We start from the raw sequence: 17,248 nt of genomic DNA on the forward strand, positions 1-17,248 counted from the left end.
AACTTTTTAAATAATTAATGAGGTCTAGGAAGGCATGAGGCATGTTAGCATTAAGGAATGGAAATCCGACATCTTCCTTTTGGAAGGGAACACCGAAGACTATTATTTTGGGCATTACGCCCACGTAATTCGGAAAATACATCTACCCATCGTTGCGACCTAAACGAACGATACCGATAGAAGACTAAGAGGAAATTAATTTAGATTAAAACTTGGTTCACTGAGTAATTACTCGATAGAAGTAATACACGTCTATTAAGAACTCTTGAGAGAAGAGCGAAATCTAGTGTAACAGATATGACCATCTATACCAGGAAATACTCCATATTCATCCCCTTATTCTCCATTGCTGAGGAGAGCCCTTTCCATCAGTAATCAAATCTTAATCTCTGGCTTGTAATCGTAGCCGCTCTTTTATCCAATTTGAACGCAATTGCAAATAATCTTTAGACCTTTTTTGCTGGAAACGTTGGAGCATTTGCGTTATTAGCTGCCAGCGAGATAGCCTATTTGAGGAAATAGCTCTAATTGGCTGAGCAGCTAAAAAGCGGTGCATAAATAAAAAAATCCGTCGAAGAGTTAAAGGCCTTATAAAGTTATTCCGCTTGGGTCACTCGTAATTGCAGATGGTGGTCGTGAGTTTCAGATAATTTCAACCCCCGTAAATGCGATGGATGGCTTCTCGAAAGTAATCTAATGATACCTTTTATTCTTTCCGAGATAGTCTTAATACTATCCACGTTTGCCTACCAAAAGCCTCTAACACAAGGATCAGACGTATATAAAATGTCAAGTAATGAAATCACTTAAGAAATTACTATTGATATCCTGATCACGGAAAGAATGAAGTAATTTTGTTCAAACTAGCAAATATCTATCAACTTATTCCTATAAAATGAATACCACAATCAAGATATCTGTGGGCACATTAACTCACGTCGTGAAATCAAACTATCTCATGCAGCTCTAAAGGCAACAGTTGGCGAATCGGCAACGAATTTTACATGGAGTGATTTTATGGAAAACGAAATAAGTATATAGAAATATTCATCAGAAATTTGTCGGTTTCCCCTGAGGGATCCTTTGATGCATAAAAAAAAACACCGCTATGAGGAAACATGCTACCTGCTTGCACAGAGCTTAAAGGTATTTTACCTATAAAAGGCCAGAGAGGGTTAGCTTGCAATTAAAAATAACTGAAACATATAAATACAAGTATTCGCATTTTTTAGCACGCGATGCGGATCAAAGAACTTCAGACCTTATAAATTCTGAACCGTGTCTGTTTTTATATGGTCATGCAGAATGAAATCACGAATTATAGTGATAATATTATATGGTATGATAATTAGTTGTTGTGAGATTAGCTAACCTAAAAAGTTAAGGCTAAGGTAAAAGAGAAGTAGAGGCCGTATCCTTATGTAATCCAAACCGGAGATAATGAAACTACCACACACCTTGATTCTATGTCACCAGTGTTTTTCAATGGAACAAATCATTGAAGGGTCGTGAAACAAATGAAAATTAGCCGAACATAATGAATTACTAATCGTACCACTTTTCCACCTTATAAAATTAGTAAATAAATTAATTAATAATATGATCAAATAGAAAATCGGTACGATCAGTTATTCAAATGAAAATGTTGTAGCTGCTAAATATTTCCTCCCTAGAAGAAATTTTTTCCCTCCCATGGGCTACAAACATGACGCGGTGGTAGAGCTTGTGCGTTTCAATGACCCCTAGAGCTGTGCTGGCGGGAGCAATGGTAACTGCTCCAGGTATGATCACCTATGCCAGATAGGTTAAAGGATATAAGCCAGGAAAATGGCAGTCCATGTAGCGTCTGCTCCTCAGTGAGGAGGCTGCAAAGGCTAATTACCGCAGTAGGGCGGCCAATGAGGGATGGTGTCGCGTTAAAAAGACAATGGGGGAACAGGAAAAGGAGGAAAAGCAACAAAAAACAGGAAAGGCAACTGGAAAACACCTCAATTATTCATCGCAGCATTTTTTTATCATAAGAATTATAGATAATATTATTCCTGGCAACTACGGTACTCGGCCCAGTAAGCCGTTTGTCGCATCTAGCCGGGTGAGGCGCAAGGTTTTCGCGGTAGTCGTCTCACGATATTCGTGAAAAGCAAAACCGACAGCAGCGGCAGAGAAGACGCAGAAAATGACAGAATTGGTTAAAATAGGAACTTGAAGTGATTGAACGAAGTTGATGCTAGGAAAATTCGAGAAAGATAGAAGGAACAAAAATGTTTTAGGGCTGTGCGAGCTTAGATGGAAAGGTAGTGAGGATTACTGGAGTTATAGTTACCATATGTACATAGAGTAATAAACAGTAGAGGGGAAGAGGGCCAGGAGGAGTGGAAATTAAATAAAATGGTAGTGAGAGGCGTATTTAACCTAGAGCAAGCAACGGATATAAATTACTAGTCGAAGTAAAAGCAAAACCGACGAACTTGTCTCATTGTTCAGATATACATATTGTATCACCAAGCGGTGAAGAGGAAGTCGATACAATAGGGAGGAAAAAGTCGATAGGTTATACGATTAGTTAAGAGGACAAAATCGCGTTTTTTCCTGCAAGAAAACCAATGAAAGTGATGGGGGATCGAAATGCAACGGTAGCGTAAGGAAAAGATGTTATTGAAATAGGAGATTACTGTTTACGTACGAGGAATGACCGTGGGAAGAAAGCAATTGAGCTATACCGGAAACAGGGGTGAAATAAATCCAGCCCTTGAAGGCATAGAAATACATGGTAAATATCTGGTGATTCAGATTATATCATGATTAGGGACAGATTAAGAAACGGCGTGATCAATTTGCAGTTTCCCAACAGTGGATGCAGACTCGCATCACAATTTAATAATTATGAAGTGCAACGTAGGGTTCAAAATGAAAAAGCAGAGAAAGCGATTTATGAAACAGAACCTTGAAGAGTTAACTGGATTGACAAGGAAGAAGTATCAGCAGGCTATATAGAAAATTATGAGTGCGGAAACGGAACAGGGTACTGTCAATGAGAAACGTTAATGTATCGTAAAAGGGATAAAGAAATGCGTAAAAGAAACTATAGGAACTGTAAATAGGAAAATGGCAAGGGAGCCATTGATTACGGACGAGATGATTAGAAAGGTAGACGAGAGAAGAAAATGGAAGAATGTAAATACAGAGTTACGTAGAAGGAAATATAAACAGCCAAAAAATAAATTGAAACTGCTATTAAAGTAAAAGAAGTTTGGTGGAAAAGCAGTGCGAGGATATGGAAATTCTACTGAAGAAGGGTGAAATTAGGGCGCAATAGAGGAAGGTTAAAACACTGTCTGGTAGAGAAAATCAGTATAAATAATCCATAACAAGCCGATAAAAAATTAGTTGAAACAAAATATATCCCAGAGAGATGGAAGGAATACATAGAAGAGCTGCATGGCAAAGAACTTAGGCCAGCAAGGTTAGGCATAGGAAAAGCATGTAGCGTAGATGAAGATAGCTGAAGACCAGGCTTACTCGACGGTGATTTAAAAAGGGCATTGAGGCATATTAAATCAACTTAGGTCATGGGGATCGGCAGCAATCCTGCGAAACTACTAAAAGGTTTAGGAAAATGTTATCAAAAGTTTTTATAGACTAATTTGTAGCATATATGATAGGAACACTAATAGAGAGGAACACGTGTAGAATACAGCCAGGATGCTTTTGCCGGTTTCTTAAATTTCAAAAAGGGGTTTGATACAGTGAATCGGGAAAACTAATGAGTATATGCGGAAAATTGGAGTAGGCTGGCAAGATAGGAGACTTCTCCTCAACCTGTACATGTCTCAGACTGCTCGGGTGCAATTGGGGGATGAAGAGTGCGGATGGGCAGTATTAGGAAGAGGATTAAGTAAAGGAATAATGAAGGATGAGGTAGAGAGAAAAGAAAGAAAAGTAAAAACAGTGGACTGCAAAGGAAGAACCCGCTTCGAAAAGGCTGAGGCGATTGCATCAACCGGAAAAGTGATCGAGACTGTTTTTCGGAAAGGTTACGGAATTTTGTTAATCGATTATCTTAAAAATAAAAAAACAATAACGAGAGAGTAGTACTCATCATTAATTGACAAGCCGAAGGCAGGATTTTCAAAAATCGATGACATTTGAAGAAGAAGAAGGTGTTTTTCCGACGGGACAACGCACCTGCTCACACATCGGCGGTCGCAATGGCTAAAATTCATGAATTGCACTTCGAATTGGTTGATCACTCACTGTACTCACCAGATCAGACCCCCAGAACTCTTCCGTTTCCTAACCTTAAAGTTTCGCTTGAAGTGCAGAGATTTTCATCGGACGAGGAGGTTATCGCATACGTAAACGCCTATTTTGTGGAGAAAGACGCCAACTCCTATTTGGAGAAGGGTTAAAAAAGGTAGAGCATCACAGAAAAATATGTATGGACTAAACAGAGTGCTATGTTGAAAAATAAAAATGAATTTGGACAAAAATTATTTCCCTTATTTGTTAGGTCGGAAAATTTATCAGACTACTCACATATATATAGTAAGAGGAAGAGAAAAATAGCTGACCTTAATTGCTTGGACGGAATAAGATTAAAAGCATAAGTATTTGAATACCATTAGGCATTCATTAGGTTTGCGGAACTAGTCAATGTAATATGTGAAATAGGGTAACGACCAGATGATTTTCTGAAGACAATAATATTAGTCCTGAAGAAATATACATATGAAGTTCATATCTTCGCGGAGACTGAATGATTAGTTTAACAGCGCATGCAGAAAAGGTAGTTTCAAGAAAAAATCTGAGAGAATTACGTGAAAATCCGAGGAAAGCTTGGGGGAAGCTTAGGGGAAGAGAAGCATAGATATAGGAAATCAAAAAGAACGAAAGATGAAATAAGATATGTGAAAATGCTGATGGTAAGGGCTCTGGAGGTGACCAAAAGATGTGCATGTACAAGTATCTGCTTTATTGATCAAGAGAAGGCATCTAATGGGGTGAACGTGAACATCATAATTATGATCCTATAATAAACTTGAGTAATTAAATAAGGTAGAGGTGAGGATACAAGAAGGCGACACAAATAAAACAACTATGGAAAAGGCATTTAACATAAATGCTCCTAAGTCCCAAATGAAAGTGAAGAAGAGTTAATCCACATCTACATCTACATAATACCCCGCAAGCTGCCGCAACGGCGTGTGGTGGGGGATATTAGGTCACCACCCGAAAAAGAGAACAAAACCATATGCAAAATCAACACATCCATGCAAACCTACACCCACAGTGGCGTACACATTCAAGCAAAAACCCTTTCAACTTACACGCATGCAAATACATACTATATACTATCAACTAACAAACAAATCCGCCTTAGAATGCAGTAAAAAAATATACAATAACGTGCAAGTTAGAATTTGAAAAGTAAGAAGGTGAAATTCCACTACCACATGGACAGACAGCATAAAATGGTCTCTTCCCCCAAGAACAAAGGCATGGAATGTGACACAACGCTGCAGGCAGTGAAAGGGTCCCCCCCCCCCCACAGAGAGAGAGAGACGAGGGATGGTACGGCAAAATTACAAACAAAGAGAGAAGAGCAAGAAATAATTTTAAGAGCACTGCATATTCAATGGCATTCCAATGCGGTCATGCGAGAAGGGTTTTGGCAACAAAACGAACGAAGTCAGTGGGAGTGCATGCAATTTAGTAGAACTATTAATTATTCTCTAGACGCTGTGGGTGGCAAGTGAAATTTTGCAGAACGTTAGGCAAAAAAAATAAATAGAAACCAGAGGAGTATATAATCTACATCTACATAATACCCCGCAAGCCGCCGCAAGGGCGTGTGGCGGGGGGTGTTAGGTCACCAACCGTAAAAAGGAAAAATACCACATGCAAAAAAACAAAACGGAAAATTACACCCACAGCAGCGCACACACTCATGCAAAAATCCCTTCATCCAACACTCATGCAAACACATATACCGCAAAACAACTAAAAACTGCACCCCATGATGCAGCACGAAAGCCATCCTACAACACGGAAGCCAGGACACACAAGCAAGAAATTGAAACATCACTACCACATGAAAATGCACCACAAAACACTCTACCCCCAAAGAGTGTGTAAAAGGCAGGGAATGCGACCCAACGTTGCAGGTAGCAGGAATTTCCCCCCGCGGAGAGGGACGAGGGATTGAAAGGGAGACTTAAAAACAGATGACCAGAACACGAATGAGCTCATTTGGAAAGAATGGGTTAATAATGAAGATTAATATCAGAAATTTCATATTAGTATTAGACTATTTAACAAAAAATAAGATATTAATCAAATGAAGATCAATTAAAATCAAGTTAGATGGTAAGGCAGCTAACTGTGTAGTCTTTTAAATTCAGGGGAGGTATCATCACATGAAAGGAGTGTTGTGCTGAAAAAATAAGAAATATGATTAGAAAATGATAGGCACGTTTGAAATGATAAGGTAAATGATAATAACTAGGGGTATTAGCAGAGAACTAAGGAGAATATTTGCAAGGAGAATACATATAAAGTATCGTTTATTCGGCATGTGAAATATGGGAATTTTAATAAGAGAGAGGAAAAGTACTTTGATTAGTGGATGTGGCGAAGAATTTAAAGGACAAGAAAGCAAATAGGATTATAAATGAGAGATATATAGAATTATTGGCGAGAGAAAGAGCGTAAGAATGAGACACGTAACAGGGTAGACCAAATTCAGAGGAAGAAGTGCATGTGCGAGATTTTTGGGGGGAGAGGAAAAGAGAAAATTATCTGGAATGCTGACAGATATAAAGAGTAGAAGGACTAGCTAAGGAAATAAACCAGAGGCACAGATCGAAGCGCCTGACAACAAAAATTACATTGCAAATTGCTACAAGACAAATTCCCTTGAGATGGGAAATATCGAAAAGAACACGGTGCACAGCTCTCAGAGCCCCTCACCGTGTTTTAATAGGAGATACCCTGGCAAGCCTTTTAACTGGGAAGGATTTATAAAGAGGGGGAATAGAAAAGCAGTGGGTAAGGGAGGAGAGAGGTTTTCTAGATGGTCATGTCTGGTAAGTTTGGTACGCTAGGTAATTAACTAGGGGCTGAGATTTAGATCGGGATTCTGGAAGGCCTTTGGAGTGGTTCAAATATAAGCGATCTGGCGTTTACAACATAACTGAGGCAGAGAGAGTCATGTTTTATAAAATAGGAAAGGTTAAGTCCAAGTTGTTGCGTGAGGGTGGGTGTGGGTTGGGATGTAAAAAACAGAAGTGATGCAATATGTTGGTTGCTGTTGGTATTGGTGGGTCAAAAGTATGAGTTAGACAAGTTGCACCACCACCTAATATTTACAAGTCATTCATACAAGAGGTTTTATACGTGTATGCAGGATGTATAGATTCTTGACTAATTTTCCTAATATAAATATGTAATAAATATATTTTGCTCTTTTAGTTCCCACGTACTTCAAGTGGTCGTCGATATTTTCCGGAACAAACAAGAGAATCCAGTTACCTGGATGAAATTTATAGCCTCTTGCAATTTCGCTAAAAATCAGGAATTTACATTTGTTTTAAAAAAATGTCCATTGCGTGAAGACTACCACGCCTTCCTGAAATATTTATGCAGAAATTGTGCTTTTCAAATATCTGAATCTTCACTCTGTTATTTTTCTAAATCTTCGGCTGCGAATTAGAGCAGGAGATTAGAATTTCTCTTTTCTCCGAGAAACCAGGTGAAATAAATGCCCTCGTGGTTTCAACCGACGCAATGTATGGCGAAATTTGCCGTAACACACCTGTAAAATCAATGGCGGAATAAAAATTGGACAGGGAGACCTGCAGAGGAATACCAGAGTGGGGTACATAAACCACAGAATGGAACACGTGATACGTCGCACCAGTCATAGGATTGGAAAATGGTGAAAAAAACCTAACCGTCGTTAAATGTCTATGCACGTTTAAAGGATTTCTTGAACATTCCTATGACTTCTCATTTCAATGTTTCATTACATCAACCATTTCGTCGAGGTGTATGAGCCCCGGCCCCATGGGCAACTGGAAAGAGCGGAGCGGCAGAAGGCTTCGTACCTAGATGGATTAAAAATAATATCCGGCGGAAAGATATGAATGCAGCCACGGCAATAAAGGGCTCGCTCAAGTCGCCGCGGGCCACCACGTGACATGGGGAAGAGAGATACGCCTAGCGATGAATATTCCGATGCTTCCTCGAATCCTCGGGGGCCCTCGTGAGAGGAGGATGGGGGCAGCGGGTTGGAATTGGGAGGGGTGGAGGGGATATGGGGGTATTTTTCAAGAAGATGGGATCGAGAGGGTGGATGGTGATGGACGGAGGGTTAATGAGGACGCGGATGGCCATTATTCAATACAGCAAGCACCTATTTTTGAGGAGATTCTTGTACTTTGGGTAAACTTGAGACTCCCCAACTAAAGTTTCTTACCACAAAATATCTACAATCAAATGCATATTCTAAAGGTCAGCCGAATTTTGATTGCAGATTGTTTGAATGCTCACGAAAAGTAATAGCAACGAAAATATAATCAAGAATTTAAATTTGAATTGGTTTATAAATCTTTGCCATTGAGTACTTAGAGTGAGAAAATTATCTAAAACAATTTAAACTCTGGCATATCTTTTGTTACATTTTGTTTTTAACGTTGGATCGCCATGTTTAAGTTCTGATAGTGTCACCGTATTTTAAAATATATCAAATCCGAGTCTGAAAATTGCAGTGAACCTTAATTATATCTCTAGATTGTTTGTCAGTTTTATTAAGATGAATTGAACCTTCTGGATCTCACAAATAAAAGTATAATCTCGTTTCAATCAATACTAAAAGCCTACTCAATAACCAATACTTGTTTATATTTCTCGTTCATCATGCTGAATTGGTATTTATTTCCTGTTCATCAGGTGAAATCGATTTGCGAATAATTTACTGGACTTCAAATGCGAATCCTTCCACATAAAATTGTCATGATTATGATCCAGCCAAAAACATTTCCCCCACTACTCATCTTCTCTTAAGCTTTAGGTAATTAAAAAACTTGACACTAGGTTAAATATTTTATAGACGTATCAGCCGTAAAATATCATTTTTTAAATCTGGGAACAAAAACTCGATTCTGAAATTACATCGGAAGTCCGGAGTGAGATATTTTGGGAGACAGAATATGGACCTGATCTATTCAAGATTTAGTTTTTTCACGAGCACCACGCAAAGAAGAAGAACGCTAGCGCAGCGATACGTATCCTGCCTTGACAGATTTTAACTCTCAGTTTTCAGGTCCCAACGGCCTCCTTCACCCTTGAGACGGCTTGAGGGTTGGTGCGTAGGCGAACGAGTAGATTACTAACGAAGATCTCAAAGCACTTGAGCCACGCTTTAATGTCACCCTGTCACGCGCCGAAATGTGGTGAATGCCCAGTCTAGAGCCGCAGGAGTGGTAATATGGGACCGAGATAGAGTGAGTGAGGGGCCGAGGATGAGGCGACCAAGAGAGGGATTAAGGGAAACGTGAGCGTCAGAATTACGAGTACGTCTTCTTGTTGAGGGACTTGTGTATTTTTTCGATTAGAGTGAGGAATATAAGCTGGAAAATAATCAGAGTGTTAGGAACTCGGGTGAGATCGAGGAAGTGGTTACGTGAAAAATGATTTCACTCCAGTCTCCCTCTGAGACATTTTTTCTGAGGAACGATTAAAAGGAGTGACTATGCCTTTTACAGGCCAGGGCTCGCGCAACAGTGTCGGCACCTGAGAGCGTAGCAGGTTCCCGCGCCTGCTCGTGACATGTCTTCCGTCGAGTCAGCCTTACCGAAGTGAGATATCCTTCCGACATGACTTTACGTTGGCGCGAATTCAAATTTCGATGCTGATATGGTTAACGTAACGCATTTACGCTCACGGAACTGTGACGAGTAGATTTCTGAAAAATAAAGGTATTCAACTTAAAAAAGATCAAAATGAACCCTTGAGGCGAAATCTCGTCTTCACCTTCAACGTTTTCCGATTAGTTGTCATATCCACCATATTACGTCAACCCCATAGTTTAAAAAAACACATCAGTCTAAAAAAAACATTTATGGGACCATCGGATGCATACTTCAAGGCACATATTACCTCGAAAATTCAAAAATCGCCGTGAAAGTACGAATACTCCATGCTTCAGGGTACTATAGAGCCATGAAATCCAAAACAAAACAAGAGAGTACGACGACTCCATTGCGTAACCCGTCATCACTCTTCACCTTCAAGAATAGTGACAAGATCAGTCATGTCACTCGCAGCCGTTCAATCTTATGGTCACGGTCTCGTAAGATCCGAGTAATGAGAAGTCCTTGTTTGCGTAGAGTTTGCTCAATCGGTGAAGCCGCACGAAGTCACCAAAGATATATTGCAAGATGTCATGCCTTCTCTAGTTGATTCCTGACCTGGAAGATTCATCTGTCCGAAGGCGTTCTCACACACGCCTCCTGCCAACATTAATACGTATCTCTGATAGGGGATATGTCACGTGACCCATCATTTAGAGCGCCTTGAACATGTGAGGCGGTGACTTCACTGCCAATCATCACCTGAAGTGGACTGACACCATTCGCTTTGCGCAAGGTATTGTTCACTGCTAACTGAATTCTTCACTAAGTACTCGGCCATTCTGACTTCAGCCTTGTCTCAATCCTGATCAAGTGGATTGTTGTGTACATGTGCTGCTCAACGTTTCCATTTGCTCGATGAATACCGGGAGTTATGAAATGATATAGGATATTCCATTCATCAAGGCACTCATTTACCGACGAGTTATGAAAATTGGTACCACTGTCCAAAACGACCACTTTTGGGACACCAAAACATGAGATAAAAAAGCGCAAGGCCCGCTGAGTTTCATCAGCTTTTACGAATTTCAGGGAAACCAGGCAGAAATATTTTGTAAAACAATCAATCAGGACAAGGAAATATTTACACCCATCAGTCGGCAACAGATAAGTACTAAGGAAATCGACTGTATGCATTTGGGCAGAGGGTTTCTCAGGTAATTGGAAATGGCCCTGCAAGGGGTCAGTAAGGGGTCTTTACAACAGCGCAAATGAAGCCGTGTTTAACATTATTTTTGACAAACCCTCTCCCCTCGGAAACCAGAAATGCTGCAGAATCGAGGTAATGGTATTTTTTTGTGCCAGCGTGGCGCTGCTTGTCATGAAATTAGTGTAAGAGTCCAAGCCTCCTCTTTCACGGGCCATAATAGCGTAATATTTTCCTCTTATCTTTCAAAATCTGTTACTGGCAAAGCAACCCATCTCTCTCAACGTATTGGTTATATTCTAATCTTCCCTCTTGCAACTCTGGAGGCATTTATTGACCTTCGGCATTTCCCTTTTGTTCAATGTGCAACCATGAATCTTGCCAATAGGCTCACAATACAGAGACAGGATTACGGGTAAGGTAGTCAACGTGGCTTAAGCTAAAGACTTTTCAGGTTATTATCTCAAAATTAAAACCTTGCATATGGGTACACCATCGGGAAATGTGAGAAACAATATCCCGCTTATCCGCAGTTACTTTGCTAGAGTTACAGTCATCATCAATAAGAAATTTAATGCCAATCAGATACACTAGAAAATGCTCGAGGGAAATAACTACGTTCATGGTCTCCAATTCAAACGAATGTACCATTCGTATGAATTGCAGAGTTGATTGAAAACTAGGTTCAAACTGGGTTCAAACTAGGACGCTTTAATATGCTACCACTCTGCTTTGTCCATCATATTTTTAATGAGGATTCTTTCCTTTGGATTGAAAACCACAAGGAGAAATTCGACCGTCAAAGAGCTGATTTGGTCATTTCCAGTCTCTTCACTTTCAGCCGTCCAGAGAAAGCAATTCTTCTTTTTAGTAAGTAAGTTAATATAAGCAGCACGGATTGAAAACGAGGGATTGAATTTCCAGAAAAATTTAGCCAATTCTTAAAATTTTCGGACCTTCTTCAAGTGAGTAGGGCAAGGCAAGTTGATCAACGCATTGATTTTACTCTTCCTTGGACTGATGCCCACCTCGGAGATTTCACGTCCGAGGCATTTGATTTTTGGCTTAGGGAATTTTCATTTGTAGATATTTAACTATAATTCAGCGGCTCTCCAAGGTTGCTAAACTTCATATCGGTGTAGTTATCAAATTTCAACTGCTTAAGATGTAATGAGGATATCTTCTACGTAAGCTAAAGAAATCGTGTGTTTAAGAGCCCCCAAAGCAGCGTCACTTGACCTCTGAAACACACCAGGTTGGCCAGACCAAGTGGCATACCAAGATATTCAAAATGATCATCGCGGGTCTCGAAAGCCGTCTTATTTATTGAAATTGGATTTATAGGGATTTGATGATACCCCGATACCATATCAAGAGAGGTGAAAAACTTTCATCGCCCAAGCCCATCTAATTGGAAATCGATTCATGGTAAGGGCACGTATGGCACTAGGATGCTGTAGCTTGGCCACGCGTGTCCCGTCGCAATTCATGAGGGTGGCAAGTTGCGTATCTTTAAATAAGTTACTGCCTCTGATGACCCCATAGTCAAGGCTTGCAGCAGGTGTCACAAGGAAGATGAACTTCGTACTCTCACCAATAATCCCAACGGTAGCGTCAATATGATGCTTTAATATAAGCTTAAGTCACGCATTAGCCGACCCCATCCGACGTAACCCCCCCTGTTACTTAAGCACGTGCTATTACTGGAAGGGAGCTAAAGTGGGAAATGAGGTAGGAGATGGAAGTAATGACACGCATTCCAGCGGACTCGTAGATTTCCCATAACATATATCATACACAATAAATTCAATTCAATCCTCAGTTCCCCATTTAGCTCTGAAGGTTTTATTAATTGCCAACTTCTTATGATCATATGCAATAATAGTATTGAAATTTGAACTATTAAAAGCAGCGGATTCATAAAATAAACAGCCAATAATTTTACCTGAAGTAAAAACCTCCAAAAATTCGTTTATGAAAGTACAAAAATTGCAAATGACTGGAGACCATTTCCTGAATCATACCTTAGAATCGTTGGTCAAATGACGCCTAACTCTTACGAGCATCTGGACATCAGAGCAGCAAAATTCCTATTTGATATCCTCGATGTGTTGAATCCAACGGTGAGCGTCGTCGGCCTATGGGCAGAAGCAGACCAAACTAATCGGTAGCTCTCTGGCTGCTCCTCACCCTGTTCAACACGTCCAGCAGGGCCTCCTCCATGCTGTCAGCAGCCAAAAGGCAGATGAATCTATGCCACGTCGTCAGGAGTTCAAAGATAAATCCCACTTCTGTTCCAAGGAGCTCAGGCAACATCTAGGAGGGTGATCAGGATGGTGCGATGAATAACGTATTGGTTTCACCCAGAAGACCAGGGTTCGAACCCTGACAGTGGCAGATCTTTGTCAGTGTTATCCTGATCCCTACTTGGGGAGCTTGGTGAAGAGCACTTTGAGTGAGTACGCTATTCGTCGAATGGAACGTTAAACCGTGGACCCCTTGGTGCCTTTTGTGAAGAGTTAGCTGATACCGACGCCGGGTTTCTCTTCACCCTTCCTCCTTTCCTTCCATTCCTAATAGCGCAAATATTCTCAATTGGCGGTCGCCTCCCCTAAAGTTACCAATTCTACTAAGTTAAGGAGGTGTTGACGTTGAAAATGATTCGAATCCAGTAGTTTCCCTCAGAGTAACTTTGTTTCAGGACCGATAATAAGAAGTGACCATGCCTTTCACAGGCCAGGACTCACACAACTGTGTCACTTCCAGACAGAGTAACAGGTCTCCTTCTCGCGCATGCTGATATGCCATTTGTTGTATCAGCCTTCCCGAACTGAGATATATCCCTCTGCCGTGACGTCATGTTGGCGCAACTCCAACTCTCGCATCTAAAATTGGAATATGGTGTGTATGTGGAAAAGTTTTCTTTTGAAAACGTTCGTGAAGGAAGTTCATGTACAGCCTGCTTGGGGTTGACACGGATCGATTCGTTCAACCAAAAGTAGAAAAACCTATGGCATAATAACGTGGTCCTCAAGACCTCTCACAAAACTAATGGGTGTAAGTTTTATTTTTAATTATTTAGATGATTTCTTATTGTATTATAGTCATGGATAACATATTAAACAAAATACTCAAATACTTAGTCTTCATAACAAGGTAATAATTAATGCTCCTCAATAAATTTAGGACTGGATCGAAATCCGCTTCTCTGACTTTATGGATCTTCTGGCATTACTTTGATCTAGTCTTTGTTAGATGGGCACACACTTAAAGAAAAAATAAAAGTGGTGGGTATCAATTAAGATGGGTCTCTGCAAACTCTAATATATTTAGGTCACACGGGCACAAACGATGACTACCTCTCTAACAGTGCAGTTCAACACTCTAATTTGAAGATTGCTGTAATTATTAAAGTAATGCGTTACAAGTGGGCAGTTTACTAGGGGTAAATGTACATTCAATGTACATTCATGCTTTAAATTTCACATATACTTTAGCCATTTTCATATATATATTTGTTGAATATTTTCTTAAATGCATTGTTTGGGAAGGGCTCGAACAGTTTTGCAGTTTGGCGGTTTTAGTCATTAATTGTTTTCTTGTAAAATGCAATGTTTTGTATTAGTTCTTTGCGCCCGGAATTTAACCTTGTACTTATGGTAATTTATCCCTATTAAGTTAAGATTTCCCACGCCCCTCCTTAATTGTTCCCCAGAATTTATCTCCCTTGAGCGTGCGGAAAATTTCATAGAGTCTGGGCCTTTTTCTCCTAATATGTGAAAATTCCTAGCCGGGCTAGGAATTTTCCTAGCATTTTGTGCGTGATATTTCTGTCACGCTTTCCGTACTCCTGTACTTCCCCAATACAAGTCTGGCAGCCTTTCTTCTTACCTTCTCCACTTTTGTAATAAGCCCTTCTTCAGACAGATTGTCTGAAGAAGGGCTTATTTCTTGCCTCTGATGAGTACTCCAAAATTGGTCTTACCAGGGTTTGTTACGCCTTTTCCTTAGCCACTCTACTGCTCCCTTTTTTACCGGACACAGCGTTTTTAGCAACATGAAACACCAAGCTCTAGCTGTCCTGTGTCTGACTAGTCAACTTGCAGGCAAACCTTTCGCCAGATGGTTATTGAGCATTTTCCGTATTTGAAACCAGACAGACTTCCATGGGTCGAGTGGCGCTTGAATAGTAGACCTCGACACAGAATTTGAACCTAAAAACACCATTGGGTACGGATTTATATTCAATTAAAGCTTTAAACGCCAGTATAAGTAATATAGGTCGGAATCATGATTCAATCTATAAAATTAATTCGTGTAAAATGATGAACTTCCTTCGTAACATTGGAAACGATATGAATCATATGAATATTTCCCCACAAGAAACATGTTTCCGATCTTGGAGTCCATGAAATTAGCCTTGACTTTCTCTTTCCTTTTTTCCGTAACACATTACTCCCTGAAATGTTTAAATTAAATTATTGTGTCCATACACGTGACCGAAAGTCATCAATATTATTCTTGCAGAGATGCTATTTTTAATGCTTCAATCTGCTTTCCGTCCCCATCCTCCGGATTGGAAGCCATTTCCACAGGGAAATGTCTGATGACCTATTTTGCAAGTTTTTCTAATGCCATGCTGTATATTTAACTCATTGATTGCGAAAATTTTTGGGAAGCATATGTTTGGTCCCATGGAAATAAGAATTATTAGTGATTAGGGCGATTTGCTATTGATACTGAGTTTAAATGCATATCAAATAATGAGCGTCAAAATTCATGGTTTTGAGAGGAAGGCAAAAGAAAGTACAGCACAAGGACAACCTAGATCCCTGATGTTAGTTACTCCTTGACTTTTATAATTCCATTCAAGGACAATTATGTGTAAAGATGCCGTATCAATGAGAATGAGACGGTCCTTTTTTTGGGATTAATCTGTCGAGGTAAAAACGCCGTGCTCCCCATACTTATGCAATGACTTTTAAGCACTTCAAACTTTTATACAAGTGAGGGAGGTGTGAGGGTTTAATGGGGTTAGCTAAGGATGATTTTGAAAGATCAGGAGGAGAAGAGAAGTGTGGGGTGGTTCTTATTGATGGCATTGTGTTACCAGTGGGCACACAAAGGGGTAACGTGGGAAGGAAGATGAAGGAAATTTGAATGGGGGGCGAGGGTAAAGGTCAAAGAGGTCATGACTACCGAACGTCTTACTTTGCGATACGTACTTGTGTTTCACAACTTTGGAACTATTCAGCGTAAAGAAATTCGCACCCATTTTACATTTTCCGGGAATTAAACACTTTGAGGTTTGCGCTTATTATTGGCCGCCTCCGCTTCAGATTTCATTTTATGCAACGTTTCTTTAGTCATGAGCAGTATGACGTTTAACATTAGCCGTATATTAAAAGATAATTTTGGCCTATATCAATTTTGGATGAGTGTTTTTGACATAAGTTAATGTTCAAAACCTAAAAAGTTCATATGTTTACGAGAACTATTCAATAAAATTGATCATAATTCATTTTACTCGCAAATATATGGTAAACAAATTTCATTAGATGAGCTATTTTCAAACTTGTTAGTATTTATGGCATTTCTTTTTATTGATTTGACTTCGCATTTAGTTTTTAGAGAAAAGTACAAAGTCTGTTTAGTATGGATGAAAATGAAATATAGTGAGATATGATTTAGTACGATAAATTTTGCTTAAATTGTTATGATTGCTTTGTTTTGAAATACTATCATAAATTTAAAATCTTCCGGCGAATACTTATTTGAAACGTTTACCGTAAAAAATTGAGCTACCTATTACATACCGGTTTTGGTTTATCCACAGGAAAAGGTGTACTTCTCACCAGAAAGTACATTTTCTTTGACGTAAAACAATTAAAATGCAGGAGCCAACTTACGTAAGGAGTAAAAGTCACTCAGGCAATTCGTGGTATCATATTTTATTTTCATGCGCTCTATTTATAAAATAGTATTAAATTGTAATTATTTTGTGACTGTATGTGATAAATATTAAGTAATTGCCATCACGAGTTCCTTCCCAATTAAATCCAACCATAATGTTGAGGATTGGATGGTAACCAGATGCGTACATCCGGAATCATTAAATCACAGCACTGAGTTTTTTTTAATCGGCACTTCATATATTGCATGCGATCCATTTCTCTCGTACTCCAGATAA

This window comes from Hetaerina americana, unplaced genomic scaffold, assembly GCF_022747635.1.
Source record: "Hetaerina americana unplaced genomic scaffold, ioHetAmer1.1.p SCAF_12, whole genome shotgun sequence".
Lineage (NCBI taxonomy): Eukaryota > Metazoa > Arthropoda > Insecta > Odonata > Calopterygidae > Hetaerina > Hetaerina americana.